This window comes from Chiloscyllium plagiosum, unplaced genomic scaffold, assembly GCF_037043375.1.
Source record: "Chiloscyllium plagiosum isolate Xiang-an unplaced genomic scaffold, Cpla_swu_hap1 HiC_scaffold_8, whole genome shotgun sequence".
Lineage (NCBI taxonomy): Eukaryota > Metazoa > Chordata > Chondrichthyes > Orectolobiformes > Hemiscylliidae > Chiloscyllium > Chiloscyllium plagiosum.
In genome coordinates this window covers 19,523,289-19,545,353 of record NW_028270146.1, presented here as the reverse complement: position 1 = coordinate 19,545,353, position 22,065 = coordinate 19,523,289, and the positions used below count along the sequence as shown (strand labels likewise).

General features: G+C 42.2%; 1 protein-coding gene and 1 long non-coding RNA gene across 3 annotated transcripts in view; one reads left to right on the top strand and one right to left on the bottom strand.

The window, feature by feature from the left end:
• The window catches only part of ism2a (isthmin 2a), an 85,902-nt gene that overhangs the window by 10,373 nt on the left and 53,464 nt on the right, over nucleotides 1–22,065 (bottom strand). The gene's annotated exons all lie outside the window — the stretch shown is intronic.
• On the top strand, nucleotides 3,646–18,301 carry LOC148149348 (uncharacterized). The gene is made up of 3 exons (XR_015757836.1): nucleotides 3,646–3,741; nucleotides 16,805–16,844; nucleotides 17,019–18,301. It is a non-coding gene; the product is annotated as an uncharacterized LOC148149348 (long non-coding RNA).

Below are 22,065 nucleotides of genomic sequence, written 5' to 3'. Positions count from 1 at the left end.
GGGTTTTTCCAACAATCAATAATGGATTCATAATTATCATTAGACTCTTAATTCCAGATTCTTTATTGAATTCAAATTCTATCATCTGCCATGAAAAATCTTTACTGGTAAACCTTTAACAAAAGGTTTCTTTAAAACTGAAGAATGAGAAACAAGTAATTTCCGTATGAGTATAGACTTAACTGCACAAAAGCTCATAAAGGAATCTTTCTTGAATAAAGATCAATGATATATGATATAGCATTAAATGTTAATGGGAAGAACATATACTTAAGATCAACAACCAAAGCAGGAGGGACCTGAGTAAACTAAGAGTAAAACCCTCTCATTGAAATTTCAGTAGTATAACAACTCCACAAATAATGCTTTTCAAATATATTTTCTTCCACTGGGAGATGACATCTTAAGTTGCTCGCAGTTTTAAGGTAAAATTTTACTTTAAATGTTTATGGTTAGTCTATGGATAGATATTTCATACTTAGATATAACACCTATTGTTAGATAAACTGAAGCCACCTTAAGAATGTAACTTGAAAGGAGTTTTCAAATTTACATATTAAAGAGCCCAAACCAGCATATCCCATCCTAAAAGATGCAAGACTTAATCTGTTTGTTTAACATACCATTACAACTCCGTGACACTGTAACCCTTTTGCTATAAATTGTGTCTTCTGGTCCTGCTCCTGATGAACAGGCAGCGCCTCGAAACCTAGTGCTTCCACATAAACCTGTTTGACTATAACCTGGTGTTGTGTGATTTTTAACTTACTTTGCCCTGGCAGCCTCAGTGTGTGCGTGGCTGTCCTGTAAAAACAAATCACTTGAACAGCAAGTTAAAGAAGTGTCCCCAAGTTAAGTAGTCAAAAATGCTCATTTGTCCCACCAATAATTGTGCACATTTTCAACAGAAGCCAGAGGCTGGGGGCAGCCAAATCATGCCCGATGTCAATGCAGAAACACAGGACATAGGATGCAATGGTACTAGTATTGAACCAGTATGGAGGGACAAGCAAGACTTCATTGTAGGTCACGAATTGCAAAACTCTAAAGTTACTCAACAAGCTGATCCAGAATGAAACTTCAGTTCTGCTAGATCAGCAAACTCAGGGAACACAGGCACCTAAGCGCACACATTTGTAGACATACATGTAAACATACTTGTGCATGTATTGTATTTTTATATCTCACATAAATCATTTCAAGGTTGTCAAAACTCAATGTTTGAACACCTTCCAGTTAATCTATTTAAATGGTGGTATTGACTATTTCCCACTCCTCTGTAGATTAACTTCAGATAGGAGACACTCTATTGGGATCTTAGCTATTTCCTGGGGATGTAAACTGTTAAGATAAATGAGACCTGACTGCTTACCCATGTTTCTCTCTGATAGCTATAGGGTCCATGACAGGTTAATGCTTATCGAAATCCTGGCACAACACATACAGATATCTTAGAAAGTCATAGAGATATACAGCATGAAAACAGACTCTTCGGTCCAACTCGTCCATGCTTACCAGATATCCTAAATTAATCTTGTCTCAATTGCCAGCACTTGGCCCATGTTCCTCCAAACCCTCGCTATTCATATACCCATCCAGATGCCTTTTAAATGTTGTTATTGTACTAGCCTCACCCCTTCCTTTGGCAGCTCATCCCATATACAGATCTGCTTGTGAAAAAGTTGCCCTTAGGTCTCTTTTTAAATTTTTCCCCTGTTACCCTAAACCTATGCCTTCTAGTTCCGGACTCCCGTACCCCAAGGAAAAGACCTTGTCTATTTACCCTACCTATGCCCCTCATGATTTTATAAGCCTCTGAAGCTCCAGAGAAAGCAGCCCCACCCTCTCCCTATAGCTGAAACCCTCCAACCCAGGCAACATCCTTGTAAATATTTTCTGAACTCTTTCAAATTTCACAACATCCTTCCTAGAGAAGGGAGTCCAAAATTGCACACAATATTTCAAAACTGACCTAACCAATGTCCTGTACACCGCAACATAACCTCCCATCTCCTATATTCAATGCACTGACCAATAAGGAAAAGCATACTTTCACTATCCTATCTACCCACAATTCCACTTTCAAGGAACTATGAACCTGCACTCCAAGATCTCTTTGTTCAGGAACACTCCCCAGGACCTTACCATTAAGCGTATAAGTCCTGCTCTGAAATGGAACACATAACTATCTAAATTAAACTTTGTATGCCGCTGCTTGATCCATTGGCCCATCTGATCAGGACCCTATTGTACTCTGAGTTAACCTACTTCGCTGTCCACTGCACCTCCAATTTTGGCGTCATCTGCAAACTTACTAAATCATTTATACAAGTGACGAAAAGCAGTGGACCCAGCACCGATCCTTGTGGCACACCACTGGTCACAGACCTCCAGTTTAAAGAGCAACCTTTCTCCACCACCCTCTGTCTTCTACCTTCAAGCCAGTTCTGTATCGAAATGGCTAGTTCTCCCTGTATTCCATATAATCCAACCTTCCTAACCAGTTTACCATGAGGGACCTTGTCAAATGCCTTACTGAAGTCCATATAGATCATATCCACTGGTCTTCCCTCATCAATCCTCTTCTTCAAAAATCTCAATCAAGTTAATGAGACATGATTTCCCACACACGAAACCATGCTGGCTATCCCTAATCCGTCCTAGTCTTTCCGAATACATGCAAGTCCTGTCCCTCAAGAGTCCCTCCAAAAACTTGCCCACCACCGATGTCAGGCTCTCCGGTCTATAGTTCCCTGGTTTTCCTTGCCACCTTTCTTAAATAGTGCACCATGTTAGTCAACCTCCAATCTTCTGGCACCTCACCTGTGACTATTGATGTTCCAAATATCTCAGCAAGGGGCCCAGCAATCACTTCCCTAGTTTTCCACAGACTTCTACTGTTGCTTTGTTACAGATTGAAAACAGGTCTCATAATACTTCTGGCTTACATTTAAATTTTTCTTTCATGGGCTGCAAGTTGCTGTTCCAGAACTTGCTTGTCCTGTTGCAATGCTGCCAAGTTTTGTTCCCGATTAGCCACTGACTGATCTTGCTCCTCAAATTCTTCAAATGTTACAAACATATGACATAGGATCAGAAATGGTACATTCAGCCCCTTGAGGACCCTCTTGTCATTCACTAAGACCATGGCTGATCTAATTGTAACGTCAATTCCATACTTCTGCTTATCCCTAAGAGCCTCTTAACAAGAATCTATCTACCTTTGCCTTAGGAATATTCAGAGACTCTGCTTCCACCTTTTCAGGAGAAGAGTTCCAAAGATGCTCAGAGAAAATAAAATCACCTCATCTCTATTTTAAATGGGTGATCCAAGTGTTAAAACCGTAACCCCTTATTTCTAGATTCTCCTAGAACAGGAAACATTCTTTCCACATTTACACTATCAAGATACACCGTCAGGATCTTGTAAGTTTCAATCAAGTTACCTCTTACTCTAAACTTCAGAGGAAATGAGCCTAGCCTGATCAACCTTTTCTCATAAGACATCTCCTCCAGCCTCCATGTTATGTTAGTCTAGTAAAACCCATCTGAACTGCTTTCAACACATTTACTTTCTATCCTAAATAAAGTGACCAATACTGTTCCTAGTGCTCCAGATGCAGTCTCACTTTTTTATTCATTCACAGATGATGGCATTGCTGGCTGAGCCACCATTTATTGCCCATCCTAATTGTTAAGAGCTAACCACATTCCTGAGGGGTCACAGGTAGGCCAGACCAGGTAAGGATGGCAATTTCCTTCCCTAAAAGACAGTAGTGAACCAGATGTGATTTTCCAACAATAAGTAATGATTCATGGTCATCATTAGACCTTTACTGAATTCAAATTTTGCCACTTGCTATGTCAGGATTTGAACCAGGGTCACTGGGACATTACCTAGGTCTCTGGATTATTAGTCTCAACAATAATACCACTAGCCTATCGCCTCACCTTGGACTATTGTCCTATATAATTGAATCACATCCTCCCAACTTTTGTATTCAATTCTCCTCACAATAAATGATAACGTTTGATTAGTTCTCCTAATTACTTGCAGTAACTACGAATGAACCTTTTGTGATTCATGCACAAGGACACCCAGATCTCTCTACCTCAGAGCCTTGTTTAAATAATTTCACTATTTAAATAATGTGATTTTCCTGCCAAAACGGACAATTTCACATTTTTCCATATTATGATCCATTTGCCACATCTTATCCCACTCACTTAGCCTATCTTTCTGTAGAATAAAATAGAGAACTTCAGATGCAGGAGATCTGAAACAAAGAACAGAAATTGCTGGCGAAATGCAGTAGTTCTGGCTGCCTCTGTGGGGAGAAAGCAAAGTTAATTGTTCTGATGAAGAGTTGCCAGACTCATAATGCTAACTCTGTTTTCTCCCCACGGATGCTGTTTGACATGCTGAGTTTTTCCAGCAATTTCTGATTTTGTTTTTACTTTCCTACTTTCCTTTGTGATATTGCCAAATTTGGCCGTCCATACCTTCAAAGTAATTGTAAAAATTGAGTTACTAAGGCTAGCATACAGGTGCAGCAAACTATTGAGCTGACTGAATGGCTTACTCCTGTTCCTATGTTTGTATTGTAAACAGCACTGAACCCTGTGATACACCACTGATTACATCTTGCCAACCTGAAAAATCCACAGTTTCCTGTTGGGTACCCAATCTTCTCTTTCTGCCGATTTGCTACCATCCCCACCATAAATTTCTAATTTTCACAATAACCTTTGATACCTTCTGGAAATCTAAGTACAATATATCCAGTGGTTTTAAGTTATCTACAGCATGTTACTTAGAGTCATAGAGATGTACAGCACAGAAACCGGCCCTCAGGTCAAACTCGTTTATGGCGACCAGATATCCTAAATTAATCTACTCCCATTTGCCAAAACTTGGCCCATATCCCTCTAAACCCCTCCTGATCATATACACATCTAGCTGCCTTTTAAATGTTGTAATTATACCAGCCTCCACCACTTCATCTGGCTGAATCAAGAGATCACAATAAAACATATAATCAAAAAAGAACCCACTCTACTCTAGAGTACACTTAAGTTACACTTAAAAACTATGCACTTAGCTGCTCCCATGTTGTGAGCTGTTCCACACAGGTTCCTCCAACATTAGCTGTGAATGTCACTGTTTGTTAATTTTTCTTTGATGCATTATGATGTCTAGAAATACTTGAACTCAAACAGCAAAGGCAGTAGCTATGCAGATTCACTGCTGTGTCAGATAGCAGTGTAGGTTTCTTTCTCATTTGATTCACTCAGCATGTGGTCTCTGCTTTGTCTCTCTTCCTCATTTTTAAAGTGTCATTGCTTTGATCTTTTTTCTTCCCCAAAGCTTATAAAACAGTAATTACTGCTCATGGAATTCAAGGAAAAAAGCTCCAACACCTAAAATACCTCAAAAAAAGGAGCAGCTCTTATATCCACATTTTTTCCCATTCTCCATCTTGTATTACTCAGAATCCTTTGATTCCCCTAAATAAACCTCCGACAGTTTGGTTAAGCATGATTCCCCTTTGTTGACTCTGCCTGTTTATCTTGAACATATCTCAGTACCCTGCTATGACATCTTTTACAATAGCTTCAGACATTTTCCCTATGACAAATGTCTTACTCATTGGAACATATTTATTCTCTGTATTCTAAAATATCCTCTTAAATGTCTGTCACTGCATCTTCATTAACTTATCCTTCAACCTAGTTTGCCAATCCACTTTGGTTTTCATGCCCTCATAATTGTCCATATAAAAGTTTAACAAAAGTAGACTCAGATCTATTTCTTCTCTCCCTCAAATAGAATGTAAGATTCAGTCATATAACAGTTGCATCTACCCTTTGCTATGAGATAATTCATTCTTGTCACACAGTACCAGGTCTGTGGCTGTTTAAAGACTTCAATGTCTTTTACTCATTATCCCCATAATTCTTTACACCATTGCTAATAGCAGGCCTGCTCTTTGGTCAGCTTCAGACTTGGATGTTTGAACATTTTGTTGTCAAAATCTACCCTGAAAACATTCTATGAATTCTTCTTTTAGGCTATTTCATACATATGACTTTTCCAGGCTATATGTAGATTAAAATATCCCATGATTATTCCTATTCCTTTCTGACAAGCTCCCATTATTTCTTCCATTGTGTCTACCTTACCAAGTGATTACTGTTAGGAGACCTGTACAACTCTCCCACAAATGACTTCTTACCTTTATCATTTCTTATCTTTACTCAAACTGTTTTCACATCCTGGTTTCCTGAACTTTGGTCAATCCTCTCTGTAGTATTAACGCCATGATTAACAAACAGAACCACACTTCCACCTTTCCCTAGCTTGATTTGATTTGTTATGGTCACGTATACCCAAAGACAGTGAAAAGCTTTGTTTGCAAGCAGTACAGGCAGATCAAAGTAAGCAAGGACATAACAGATCATAGGGTGAGGCATTCAAATTACACTACAGACGAGGCGCACGAAGCAAGATCAGAATTAACAAGATCAACATTATTGTAAGTTAGAGAGACCATTCATCAGTCTAACAATGGCAAGGAAGTATGCATGTATTCAAGCCTTTGTATCTTCTGCCTGACAGAAGAGGTTGTAGGAGAGCATCACTGGGGTGGGAGAGGTCTTTCATGAATTTGGCAACCTTTCCATGGCCACAACAAGTGCAAATGGAATCCATGCTTAAAAATGTGTTGCTTCTCCTTTGATGCTGCCTGACCTGCTGCGCTTTTCCAGCAACACATTTTTAAGCTCTGATCCCCAGCATCTGCAGTCCTCACTTCTTTCCAAATGGAGTCCATGAATGGTAGGTTGGCTTCCATGATGGTCTGGGCTGTGTATTCAACCTTTTGTAGTTTCTTACTGGGCAGAGCAGTTGCCGTACCAGGCCACTACACACCTGGATAGTATACCTTCTATGGTGCATCTGTAGAAGAAGTTGGTGAGGGTCCTTATGGACATGTTGAATTTCCTAAGCTGCATGAGGAAGAAGAGGCATCATTTTGCCTTCTTGACCATCACATCTATATGAGATGTCCAGGACAGGTTGTCACTTATTGCCATTCCTAGGAGTTTGACACTGTCAACTCTCTCAACCTCTGCTCCGCTGACGTATAGAACAAAGAAAATTATAGCGCAGTACAGGCCCTTCGGACGGTGATGCTGCGCCGGCCCCTGATGCTGCGCCGACCTGTGAAATTAATCTGATGCCCATCTAACCTACACCGTTCCATTATTATCCATTAAGGACATTTAAATCCAACATTTAAAATGTCCTTGATGTTGACGTGTCTACTACTGTTGCAGGCAGGCTGTTCCACACCCTACTACTCTGAGTAAAGAAACTACCCCTGATATCTGTCTAAAATCTATCACCCCTCAATTTAAAGCTATGTCCCCTTGTGTTAGCTTCACCATCCGAGGAAAAAGGCTTTCACTAAACACCCTATCTAACCCTCTGATTATCTTATACATCTCAATTAAGTCACCTCTCAACGTTCTGCTCTACCACGAAAACCTCACCTCTCAACGTTCTTCTCTCCAAAGAAAACAGCCTCAGTTCCCTTAGCCTTTCCTCGTAAGACCTTCCTTCCATACTAGGCAACATCCTAGTAAATCTCCTCTGAACCATTTCCAAAGCTTCCAATTCCTCCTATAATGCAATGACCAGAACTGTACACAGTACTCCAAGTGCGGCCTTACCAGTGTCTTGTACAGCTGAAGCATGACCTCATGGCTCAAATTCAATCCCCCTACCAATAAACACCAACACACCATATGTCTTCTTAGCGATCCTATCAACCTGGGTGGCAACATTCAGGGATTTATGCACCTGGACACCGAGATCTCTCTGTTCATCTACACTGCCAAGAATTTTACCAGTAGCCCAGTCCTCTGCATTCCTGTTATTTCTTCTGAAGTGAACTACTTCACATTTTTCCGCATTAAACTCCATTTGCCACATCTCGGTCCAGCCCTGCATCTTATCTATGTCCCTCTGTAACCACCAACATCCTTCGGCACTATCCACAACTATGCCTACCTTAGTGTCATCCACAAATTTACTAACCCATCCTTCTATTACCCCATCCAGATCATTTATGAACATGACAAACAGCAGTGGCCCCAAAACCGATCCTGGTAGCTGAGCCCCAGGTTGAATATTTCCCATCAACCACCACCTTCTGTCTTCTTTCAGCTAGCCAATTTCTGATCCAAACCACTAAATCACCTTCAATCTCGAAACTCCATATTTTTTGCAACGGCCTACCGCATGGAACCTCACCACCTGCCTTACTGAAGTCCATATACACCACATCAACCGCATTACCTTCATTCACCTGTCTAATCAGCTTTTCAAAGAACTCAATAAGATTGGTTAGCCACAACCTACCCTTCACAAAACTGTGTTGACTATCCCTACTCAAATTATTCCTTTTTAGATGATTAGAAATCCTCTCTCTTATAGCCTTACCCACAACCAAAGTAAGGCTCACTGGCCAATAATTACCAGGGTTGTCCTGACTCCCCTTCTTAAACAAGGGAACAACATTTGCTACCTTCCAGTCTTCTGGCACATCTGTCAACAATGACGACATAAAGATCAAAGCCAAAGGCTCTACAATCTCCTCTCTGGCCTCCCAGAGAATCTGAGGATATATCCCATCTGGCCCAGGAGTCTTATCTATTTTCCGATCTTCCAAATATGCTAAAACCAACTCTTTGTCAACTGCAATCCCATCTATCTCCGTAATCTCACTAACATTGCCCTTTTCCAGTGTGAATACTGACAAAAGTATTCATTAAGCACTTCTCCTATGTCCCCAGGTTCCACACACAACTTCCCACTACTGTCCGTGATTGGCCCTAAACTTACTCTAGTCATTCTTTTATTCCTGATATACCTATAGAAGGCCTTAGTGTTTTCTTTGATCCTATCCGCCAACAACTTCTCATGTTCCCTTCTGGCTCTTCTCAGCTGTCTCTTTAGATGTTTTCTGGCTAACTTATAACTCTCAAGCCCCCTAACTGAGCTTTCACGCCTCATCCTCACATAAGCCTTCTCCTTTCTCTTGACAAGAGCTTCAACTACTTTAGTAAACCATGGCTCCTTCTCTCAACAAGTACATCCCCGCCTGATAGGTATATACTTATCAAGGACCCACAGTAGCTGTTCCTTGAATAAGCTTCATATTTCAAGTATGTCCATCCCCTGCAGTTTCCTTCCCCATCCTATGCATTCTAAATCTTGCCTAATTGCATTGTAATTGCCTTTTCCCCAGTTATACCTCTTTCCCTGTAGAATATACCTATCCCTGCCCATTGCTATTAAAGGTAACCAAATTATGGTCACTATTGCCAAAGTGCTCACCTACCTCCAAATCTAAGACCTGGCCGGGTTTATTCCCCAGTACCAAATCCAATATGGCATCGCCCCTTGTTCGCCTGTCTACATACTGTGTTAGAAAACCCTCCTGCTCACATTAAATAAAAACTGACCCATCCAAACCACTTAACCATACTATTCCCAGTCAATATTGGGGAAGTTAAAGTCCCTCATAACAACTACCCTGTTGCTCTCCCTGCTATCGAGAATCATCTTTGCTATCCTTTCCTCTACATCGCAGGAACAATTCGGAGCCTATAGAAAACTTCCAACAGGGTGACCTCTCCTGGTTCTAACCTCAGCCCAAACTACCTCAGTGGATGAGTCCTCAAACATTATCTCAGCTGCTGTAATATTACCCTTGATTAACAATGCTACCCTCCACCCCACCTTTTACCATCTTCTCTGTTCTTAATGAAACATCTAAATCCTGGAATCTGCAACAACCATTTCTTTCCCTCCTCTAGTCATGTCTCTGAAGTGGCCACAACATCGAAATCCCAGGTACCAACCCATGCTGCAAGTTCACCCACCTTATTCCGGATGGTCCTGGCATTGAAGTACACACATTTCAAACACCTTCCTGCTTGCCAGTGCCCTCTTGCGATCTTGTAATCCTATCCCTGACCTCACGACCCTCAATCTCCTATACACTGGAACTTACAATTCAGGTTCCTAACTCCCTGCTGCATTAGCAAGTCCCTCCCCGGCCATGATATTGGTACCCCTCTGGTTCAGGTGAAGACCATCCTGTTTGTAGAGGTCCCATCTTCCCCAGAAAGAGCTTCAATGATCCAAGAATCCAAAACCCTCCCTCCTGCACAATTCCTGCAGCCATGTGTTCAGCTCCGTTCTCTCCCTGCTCTTCACTTCACTCGCACATGGCATGGGCAACAAATTAGAGATAACAACTCTGTTTATTCTAGCTCTAAGTTTCCATCCTAGCTTCCTGAATGTCTGCCTGAGATCCCCACCTTTCTTCCTACCCATGTTGTTGGTGCCTATGTGGACCATGACTTGGGGCTGCTCCCCCTCCCCCTCCCCCTCAAGGATCCCGAAAACACAATCCGAGACATTACGAACCCTGGCACTTGGGAGGCAACACACCAATCGGGAGTCTCTCTCGTTCCCACAAAGCCTCCTATCTGTCCCCCTAACTATGGAATCCTCAATGACTTAAGCTCTGCTCCCCTTCCCCCTCCCCCTCTGAGCAACAGGGACAGACTGCGCCAGAGACCTGTGCCACATTGCTTACCCCAGTAAGTTGCTCCCCCTGCAACAGTATCCAAAACAGTATATTTATTGTTGAGTGTCCAATCCTTTAATAATCTTATACGTCTCAATCAGATCCCTCTCAGCCTTCTAAACTCAAGCGTATACAAGCCCAGTCGCGCCAATCGTTCAGCGTAAGATAGTCCCGCCATTCTGGGAATTGACCTTGTGAACCTACGCTGCACTCCCTCAATAGCCAGAATGTCTTTCCTCAAATTTGGAGACCAAAACTGCGCACAATATTCCAGGTGCGGTCTCACCAGGACCCTGTGCAGCTGCAAAAGGATCTCTTTGCTTCTATACTCAATTCCTCTTGTTATGAAGGCCAGCGTGCTATTAGCTTTCTTCACTGCCTACTGTACCTGCATGGTTGCTTTCATTGACTGATGTACAAGAACACCTAGATCTCGTTGTACTGCCCCTTTACCTAACTTGACTCCATTTAGGTAGTAATCTGCCTTCCTGTTCTTGCCACTAAAGTGGATAACCACACATTTATCCACATTAAACTGCATCTGCCATGCATCCGTCCACTCACCTAGCCTGTCCAGGTCACCCTGTATGCTCCTAACATCCTCCTCACATTTCACCCTGCCACCCAGCTTTGTGTCATCAGCAAATTTGCTAATATTACTTTTAATATCTTCATCCATATCATTAATGTACATTGTAAAAAGCTGCAGTCCCAGCACTGATCCCTGCAGCACACTACTGGTCACTGCCTGCCATTCCGAAAGGGAGCCGGTTATAATTACTCTTTGTTTCCTGTCAGCCAATCAATTTTCAATCCATGTCAGTATTTTACCTCTAATACCATGTGCCCTAACTTTGCTTACTAACCTCCTATGTGGGACTTTATCAAAGGCTTTCTGAAAGTCCAGGTATACTACATCCACTGGATCTCCCTTGTCCAACTTCAGACTTACATCCTCAAAAAATTCCAGAAGATTAGTCAAGCATGATTTCCCCTTCATAAATCCATGCTGACTCTGACCTATCCTGTTACTGCTATCCAGATGTGTTGTAATTTCGTCCTTTGTAATTAACTCCAGCATTCTTCCCACCACTGAGGTCAGACTAACTGGTCTATAATTCTCTGTTTTCTCTCTCCCTCCTTTCTTAAAAAGTGGGACAACATTAGCCACCCACCAATGCGCAGGAACTGATCCTGAATCTATAGAACATTGGAAAATGATCACCAATGCATCCACGATTTCTAGAGCCACCTCCTTCAGTACCCTGGGATGCAAACCATCAGGTCCCAGGGACTTATCAGCCTTCAGACCTAACAGTCTCTCCAACACCACTTCCTGCCTAATATAAATTCCCTTCAGTTCAGGTCCTTCAGCCACTATTACATCTGAAAGATTGCTCATGTCTTCCCCAGTGAAGACAGATCTAAAGTACCAATTCAACCCTTCTGCCATTTCTTTGTTCCCCGTAAGAAATTCAAGGGCCCAATTTTAGTCTTAACCTTTTTTTTTCTTTTCACATACCTAAAAAAGCCTTTACTATCCTCCTTTATATTTTTGGCCAGTTTACCTTTGTACCTTATTTTTTCTTTGCATATTTCCTTTTTAGTTATCCTCTGTTGTTCTTTAAAAGCTTCCCAGTCCTCCGATTTCCTCATCTTTGCTATGTTATAGTTTTTCCCTTTTGTCTTTATATGGTCCTTAACTTCCCTCGTCAGCCACGGCCACCTCTGCCTCCCCTTAGGATCTTTCTTCCTTTTTGGAATGAACTGATCCTGCATCTTCTGCATTACACCCAGAAATACCTGCCATTGTTGTTCCACTGCCATCCCTGCTAGGGTATTGCACTATTGAACTTTGGCTAGCTCCTCCCTCATAGCTCCATAGTTCCCCTTATTCAACTGAAATATTGTCACTTCCGATTCTACCCTCTCCCTTTCAAACTGCAGATTAAAGACAACATAGCTACCTTGACTTACTCATCACTGCAGAAAACAATCAAGATTAGAGTGGCACTTGCAAAGCACAGCAAGTCAGGCAGCATCCGAGGAGCAGGTATATCGACATTTCGGGCAAAAGCCCTTCATCAGGAAACCCTACTAAAGGGCTTTTGCCCAAACCGTCGATTTTCCTGCTCCTCAGATACTATCTGACCTGCTGTGCTTTGCCAGCACCATTCTAATCTTGAGTCTAATCTCCAGCATCTACAGTACCCACCTCCACCCACTGCAGAGAGCAATATCAATCCTTCTGACTATACAGCACCATTTCACATTTATACACTACAAATTCACATTTTTATGCTTCCCTGTCATCTGAATGGTTTCGTGTACCATAGTCAGCTAACTATCAATCCTGCAGCCCCGTTGTAACTGCCTTCTAATACAAAGAATCCAGGCAGTCTTCCCCTTTCCTAACATATCTCAGTGTCTGCATTTCATCTTCCAGCTCATGAACCCGGAGTCAAAGCTGCTTGAACTTTAAACAGAGAGTCGTGGTTACCCTAGATCAATCCGGCATCCAGAAATCCCTACATGTTGTAGCATTAACATTTGACCATTCTGCTATTCTTCAAAAGTTGTAACTATCTAACTAACTAATTAATTATCTTATTCAATTGTATACTTCCTTTTTTATATATATTTTATCAACATCACCACCAGTTGCTATGCAGACAGTCCACGGGTTGCAAATGAGTTCCATTCTTGAGTCCATTCACAAGTCAGTTGTAGGTAAGTTAGAACCGTACAGAACAATATAAAGCAGCTATTTGGAAGTACATGGAATGTTTGTATGTCAAACATTAAAATTACAGCCTTGAATAGATTGCATCATAAGTACTAAATAGGATACAAATCAGGTTCCTCCTGTACTATTTTGAACCTTAGGAACAGAATAAACCACAGTCACTTTGCAAATAACTAGCTTCTGCTCCAGTAGGAAACCAAGAACCAATTCCTGGAAACTGAGAAAAGTAACAAAAGCAAAAGCAATGGGCACCTCTTTTCCTGCCTTCCCAAACTCCCTTAAATCACTCAACTCGGAGCATTCTTATAAGTCACACTAAGTTATGTGATCCTAACATCAATTACAATAGGAAACGGTTATGGGGCTGACCCAATTACAAAAGGGTAAATTTCAGCTGCTTCTTTAATGAATTAACCCTAACTGTTCTTCCAGTGGCTGTTCAGAAGAAGGGTCACCGGACCAGAAATGTTAACTCTGATTTCTCTTCAGAGACACTACCACACTTGCTGAGCTTTCCCTGCAACTTCTGTTTTTATACCTTATTAAAGCCTTACTTAAGTCTGGGAACTTTATAACTTAAACTGTTCAAATCATCCTCACACTGATTAGAGTCATAGAGATGGACAGCATGGAAACAGACCCTTCGGTCCAACCCGTCCATGCCGACCAGATATCCCAACCCAATCTAGTCCCACCTGCCAGCAGCCGGCCCATATCCCTCCAAACCCTTCCTATTCATATCCATCCAAATGCCTCTTAAATGTTGCTATTGTACCAGTCTCCACCACATCCTCTGCAGCTCATTCCATTTACGTACCATCCTCTGCATGAAAAGGTTGCCCCTTAGGTCTCTTTTATATCTTTCCCCTCTCACCCTAAACCTATGCTACAACATGTAGGGATTTCTAGTTCTGGACTCCCCGACCCCAGGGAAAAGACTTTGTCTATTTATCCTATCCATGCCCCTCATAATTTTGTAAACCTCCATAAGGTCACCCCTCAGCCTCCGATGCTCCAGGGAAAAGAGCCCCAGCCTGTTCAGCATCTCCCTGTAGCTCAGATCCTCCAACCCTGGCAACATCCTTGTAAATCTTTTCTGAACCCTTTCAAGTTTCACAACATCTTTCCAATAGAAAGGATACCAACAGTGGCCTAAGCAATGTCCTGTACAGCCGCAACATGACCCCCCAACTCCTGTACTCAATACTCTGACCAGTAAAGGAAAGCATACCAAACGCCTTCTTCACTATCCTATCTACCTGTGACTCCACTTTCAAGGAGCTATGAACCTGCACTCCAAGGTCTCTTTGTTCAGCAACGCTCCCTAAGACCTTACCATTAAGTGTATAAGTCCTGCTAAGATTTGCTTTCCCAAAATGCAGCACCTCGCATTTATCTGAATTAAACTCCATCTGCCACTTCTCAGCCTATTGGCCCATCTGGTCCAGATCCTGTTGTAATCTGAGGTAACCCTTTTTGCTGTCCACTACACCTCCAATTTTGGTGACATCTGCAAATTTATTAACTGTACCTCTTATGCTCGCATCCAAATCATTTATGTAAATGACAAAAAGTAGAGAGCCCAGCACCGATCCTTGTGGCACACCACTGGTCACAGGCCTCCAGTCTGAAAAACAACCCTCCACCACCACCCTCTGTCTTCTACCTTTGAGCCAGTTCTGGATCCAAAAGGCTAGTTCTCCCTATATTCCATGAGATCTAACCTTGCTAATCAGTCTCCCATGGGGAACCTTGTCGAATGCCTTCCTGAAGTCCATATAGATCACATCTACTGCTCTGCCCTCATCAATCTTCTTTGTTACTTCTTCAAAAAACAAGTTTGTGAGACATGATTTCCCATGCACAAAGCCATGTTGACTATCCCTCATCAGTCCTTGCCTTTCCAAATACATGTACATCCTGTCCCTCAGGATTCCCTCCAACAACTTGCCCACCATCGAGGTCAGGCTCACCAGTCTATAGATTGTTGGCTTGTCTTTACTGCCCTTCCTAAACAGTGGCACCATGTTTGCCAACCTCCAGTCTTCCGGCACCTCACTTGTGACTATCGATGATTCAAATATCTCAGCAAGAAGCCTACCAATCACTTCTCTAGCTTCCCACAGAGTTCTTGGGTACACCTGATCAGGTCCTGGGGATTTATCCACTTTTAACCTTTTCAAGACATCCAGCACTTCCTCCTCTGTAATCTGGACATTTTGCAAGATGTCACCATCTATTTCCCTACAGTCTGTATACTTTTCCACAGTAATCCACAGATTGTTTAATTTCTTAAGAGCTTCCATCTCATTTTGAAGCTTTTGGTTTTACACCCTTGAATTTCCTAATTCTATCACAGTTATAGCCTCCTGCTGGTCCGTTATATTTATGAGAGTGGTTCCAGGGATGAGATACTTCATTTATGAAGATAGATTAAAGAGGTCAGGCTGTTTTTCTTGGAGAAAAAGCTAAGAGGAGATCTGATAGAAGTTTCAAATTATGTGGGGTCTGGCCAAAGTACATAGGGAGAAATTGTTCCTGCTCATGAGAGAGTCAAGAACCTGAAATAATATAATTAAATTGTTTTGTAATAGAAGCAAATGAAATGGGAAAGAAACAAACTTTCCACAGCATATTGGAGATCTAGAAAGCACTGCTTTGATGTGCAATGGAAGCAGGTTCAATTGAAGCATTCACTAGGATAATTATTTAAATAGAAACATTGTGTAGGATTATGGGCGAAAGGCAGGAGATTTGCACTAAGTCAAAATGCTCAGGGAGCTGTGCTTATCATGGACCAGATGGCCTCATTGTGCGCTGTAATAATTCTGTGCTTCTGTGATATTTTACCCTTCACAACCTTCATGAATAACTGCCCAGTCTCTCCCCATTTTGTCTTTGTTCTTTGAAGCCCTGGCCTCTTCCATTTGCTGCTTCAATAGTTGTTTAGTTTGCTGGAAGTCCTGCTTGAGTTATTTCACTAGAACATAATTGTTGGCATTTATTTATGAATGGACTATCTTAGAAGTTTTTTTAGCCTGTTGAATGTGCTGTGCATCTCCATCTACTTTTAGAAGTCTGACATTTTCCTCAGCATTTTTTGAATTTAAGGCAATGTTTCTGTAATTGCACCTGCTGAGCCTGATCTGATTTGTGAGTTGCTACAGATCTTTCTATAAACTAATAAACTTTTCACTGGATTGATGATACAGGGCTGGTAGTTTATCCTGCTTCCTTTTCTTCTGTTTCAGGTCATCACTCATCTTTGTAAGCTAAGCAGGGATATCCACTAAAGACTTCATCATCTCGGAGATGGCATTCTCAAATTTGAATTTTTGCTGAGCTAATAGTGAAGTTCTTTCATCTTAAACTTTATTTTTTCTTTCCCCAACAGACATCTGAGATTATGAGACTTTAGTTCCACTAATTCAGAAGTAAGTGAAGGATTCTGATCTTCTTTCATATTCAGTAATGCAAACATTCATATTTAAATGTTTATTCATGGGATGTGGGCTTTGCCAGTTGGGCCAGCATTTATTGCCCATTTGCAGTTGCCTTCAACAAGTTAATGGTGTTCCTTGAACAATTTCTGCTGTGTTTTGTCATAGAGTCATTGAACCATAGAAGTCTACAGCACAGAAAAAGGCCTTTTGGCCTAACGAGTCTACGCCAGTCAAAAACAACCATTTAACAATTTTATTCTTTTGATGGGACAAAACATTTACACACTTATATTGAGATGACTTCTACTATGGAAATTCCTGGCCAGTACATCTGTTATGAAACAAAAGAAATCTGTCCACGAGATATCAGAATTACCAATGGAGAAGATCATCACCCTAATCCTAATATTAATCCTAAATGTACCTCCTTTAGGCAGATTGTGACTAATGCTAAGTCATGACATGTTGATATATAATTGCTGGTTGGGTAGTGTCTATGATGTAGAGCTCCACTTGAGATTACGCTTAAATTCCAGAACTATTGACCATGCACATGGAATTCTGAACTATTGTGCTGAAAGTTTACATTCATAAATGTAATCATAGCTTAATGGGTACATGTGTTTTAGAATTCAGGAGTAGTATTGACACTTCCTGTGACAATCTTAGCCAATTACAAATAGTGACTAGTTTTCTGAAGAACAATAATTTGAATTTTTGCAAATGGTGTGAAGACATTAATGTGCACGAAATGCAGGAAAACTCCAACCTAGCCAATTATTGCCCCATCAGTCTATTCTTGATCAGTAAAGTGACAGAAGGTATCACCAACAGTGCTATCAGATATAGGAATAACCTATTCATTGATGCTCAGTTTGGGTTCTGCCAGAACCACTCAGCTCCTGATCTCATTACAGCTTACTTCAAACATAGACAAGACTGCTGAATTTCAGAGGTGAGGTGAGACTAAGAGTCCTCGAAATAAGTGCAGAATTTAACTTAGTGTAGCATCAAGGAATACAAGCAAATCAGAAGAAATAACCTCTGCTGGTTGGAGTCAGCCTAGCATAAAGAAAAATGATTGTGCTTCTTGTGGGTTGTCGTCTGAGCTCCATTGCATCACTGCCATGGTGGAATTCAAACCAGGTCCCCACATCATTACCTGGCTGTTTGGATTAATAGTCTAGCGATAGTACCACTAGGACATCACCTACCCAAGACAAATAGCAAGTAACACTTGCACTACAGGTGTCAGGCAATGACCATCCTCAACAAGAGAACGTAACCATTGCACCTTGACATTTAAGGGCATTACCATCACTGCATTCCCCACTATCAACATCCTAAAGGTAACCAGAAACCGAACTGGACTGGCTGTATAGATTATGCAGCTAGAAGAGTAGGTCAGAAGCTAGAAATTCTGCAGAGAATAACTCACCTTATGACTCCCAAAGCTCATCAACCATCTACAAAACAAAGTCAGAAGTACGATAGAATATTCCACACTTGCCTGGACGAGTGCAGCACCAACAACTCTCAAGAAGCTTGACACCATCAGGGACAATGTAGCCTACTAGATTGACACCACACTCACAAACATTTACTCCACCACCAATGTTTAGTAGCAGCATTGTGTATCTTCTATAAGATGCAGTGCAGAAATTCTCCAAGGCTTGTTAGATAGCATCTTCCAAACTCATGATAACTTGCATCTAGAAGGCCAAGGCCAGCAGATACATGGGAACACCACCACCTGCAAGTTCCCCTCCAAGCCACTTACCTTCTGATATGGAAATATATCACTGTTCCTTTGGTGTCAATGGATCAAATTCCTGGAACTGCTTCTCTAAAGGCATTTCGTGTGTACCTATACAAATAGACTCCAACAGTTCAAGAAAGCAGCTTTTTTCAGGGACAGGCAATAAATGCTAGCCAGCCATGAATTAATAAAAGATAGCTCTTGAGTGAGACTGGATGACACAACCCTCTGATTTAGAGGCATCCACTGAGATTACACCACAAACAACCACAGCACCACCTTGGCATCAGAAAACTTCAGTGGTGATTTCCGTGGTGTCATAAATCAATCTTTATAAAACATGGCTTACTCTAAGAATTGCCATTGCAGATTTTGCCTGGAAGAAGTACATTCGATAAACTTCCTGTGTAGTCGATACTTTGTCAATTAGATTTGTGATGTAAAAGTGTGTCACCAAGGTTGTGTGTGTGTAATGCTTCTGGCATTTCTCCACATCTGGGTTAGTCACAAGGCCAGGAAGTGAATGATTAACAATCTTTAATAAATAAGCTCCATGAAGCAGGACCAGCTACTGATTTCAGTAATTGCTGAATGCTCTGTAAACACTCACAGCTGGGTTTTACTGACAGCTTCTCAATCACCAGTTTGAAGAATTTGTTGAAATGTCCACTGCAAGTCTTTTGAAGTGAGCAGCAATTAACCCGCAGGCCCATGGCAGCTGTGAGAAAGGCATGTGTGTATTTGGGGCCTGCTAAAAGACTGAACACCGGGGAGCCATAACACTCATCTGGAAGTATGTGTTACTTTAGAATGACTTCTCCTGTCTCTGTCTCTTAGAGATGCCATCCCTCTGTGTGGCCTCCTAAATAAGTCTCTCTCTGTCTTCAACTCCTAGTCCCGCTCCCCTCTTCAATGAGGGGAAATGCCAAAACTGTTGATATCCACATTGATCCTGTGTGATTGCAGGATCCCAAGGCGGAATATGAGGCATTCTTCCTACAGGTTTCAGGTGGTAATGGTTTGGTGGTGGAGGAGGCCCAGGACCTGCATGTCCTTGACAGAGTGGAAGGGGGAGTTGAAGTGTTCAGCCACAGGGCAGTGGTATTTGTTGGTGTGGGTGTCCCAGAGATGTTCTCTGAAATGATCTGCAAGTAGGCATCCTGTCTTCCCAATGTAGAGGAGACCACATCGGGTGCAATGGATACAGTAGATGACATTGAGGGAGTGCCCTCCGCTCCAAGCCCAACCTCACCATCAAACCCGCAGCCAAGGGGGGTGCAGTAGTAGTTTGGCGCACTGGCCTCTACACTGCTGAAGCCAGGCGCCAACTCGCAGACACCTCCCCTACTGTTCCTTTGACCACAACCTCACCTCCCATCACTAACCATCATCTCCTAGCCCATCCACAACCTCATCACCTCTGGGCATCTCCCATCCACAACCTCCAACCTCATTGTCAGTGAACCCCGCCCCACCCGATTCTATCTCCAACCAAAGATTCACAAACCTGACTTCCCCGATTGACCCATTGTCTCAGCCTGCGCCTGTCCCACTGAATTCATCCCTGCCTACCTTGACACCATCCTGTCCCCCTTAGTCCAGGAACTCCTCTTCTACTGTTGGGACACCACCCACGCCGTTCACCTCCTCCAAGATTTTCGTTTCCCTGGCTCCGCAATGCCTCATCTTCACCATGGACATCCAATCCCTGTACACATCTGTCCACCACGATGAAGGCCTTCAAGCGCCCTCAGTTTCTTCCTCCCATGCCATTCCAACCAGTATCCTTCCACCGACACCCTCTTCTGCCTGGTTGAATTGGTCCTCACCCGTAACTACTTCTTCCAATTCTCCCACATCCTCCAAATCAAAAATGTAGCCATGAGTACCCTCATGGGTCCCAGCTATGCCTGCCTCTTTGTCGGGTACGTGGAACAGTCCATCTTCCACAGTTACACTGGCACCACCCTCCACCTGTTCCTCTGCTACATCGATGACTGTATCAGAGCTACTTCATGCTCCCACAAGGAGGTTGAACAGTTCATCAACTTCACCAACACCTTTCACCCTGACCTCAAATTCACCTGGACCACCTCGGACACTTACCTCCCATTCCTGAACCTCTCCATCTCCATTTCCACACTTTTGACTCTCCCATTCTGCTACCATTTTATCGCTGTTGGATTAGACTGTAGTGGAATTGTCCTGTAATCCCCCACACGTTGAAGTAATTTAGATCGTCGGACATTCAGACGATGTTAAGATTAGAGTGGTACTGGAAAAGCACTGCAGGTCAGGCAGCATCCGAGGAACAGGAAAATCGACGTTTCGGGCAAAAGCCCTTCATCAGGAATTCCTGATGAAGGGCTCCTGCCCAAAACGTCTATTTTCCCGCTCCTCGGATGCTGCCTGACCTGCTGTGTTTTTCCAGCACCACTCTAATCTTGACTCTGATCTCCAGCATCTGCAGTCCTCACTTCTCGCCTAGTCAGAAGATGTTCCCAATGGAACATCACAATTACTGTCAGTAACTGAGGCAGGAATTAGCACTGACCTAGGTGAGGCTAGGACCTCCTGACAAACCAGTGACACACTCTGGGATGCTTGAAATATGGCTTCTGAGTGAGAGCTACCTAAAATCTAGGTTTTTGCTCCAGGGGATGGACAGCTTATGGAATGTACCACTAGCTGATGTGCTGGATGCTGACTGTCTACAACCTCAAGGGAATCCTTTCCTGATGGGGACAGAAATCACTATGTTGCACATGAGATTGAAGGGGTTAATACCTCTTGGAGTGTAGTCATAATCTGATGTCAAAGAGACTGGGTCAAAGTAAAGGAGTCAGATCTGAAGGCTAGTGTGCTGTAACAGCCTCTGTAGTAATATAGGTTATTTCATTAATCTGTAAATAGTTGCAATAAACTTCCTATTGTTTACTCAGCAAGATTCTTCTAGTTAGATCAGAAAGGTGTCTACTACATCAATGCTAAACCACTTCGAAATCAAACATACCCACACACAACACTTTGTATCAAAGGTAGGTGGATTAATATAGGTTATTGTGCATCTGGAGAGAATATTAGTAGAAAGTAGGAAGCATTTATTCACATTGCTTTGGTTATTATGGTGTTACAATGATAGATAATGATCTGTTCATCTGCTCTCTTTTCATTTTCACTGCAAAGTAGAAACTTTTACATAATCCAAATTGCATCACCTTCAGGAATGTTTAATATGGGATAAGTATCTACTCTGCTGGAGTAGAGCTGAATTACGATTGTATGCTTAAATATACAGGGAAGACAGAGAACCACATAGGTGGTAAGATAGAATCTCTACGGTGCAGGTAAAGGCTATTTGGCCCATCAGGTCTGCACCAACTGTCCAAGGAGCATCCCAACCCTATAAACTCCGCATCTATCATGGCTAAACCACCTGCACATCCTTAGACT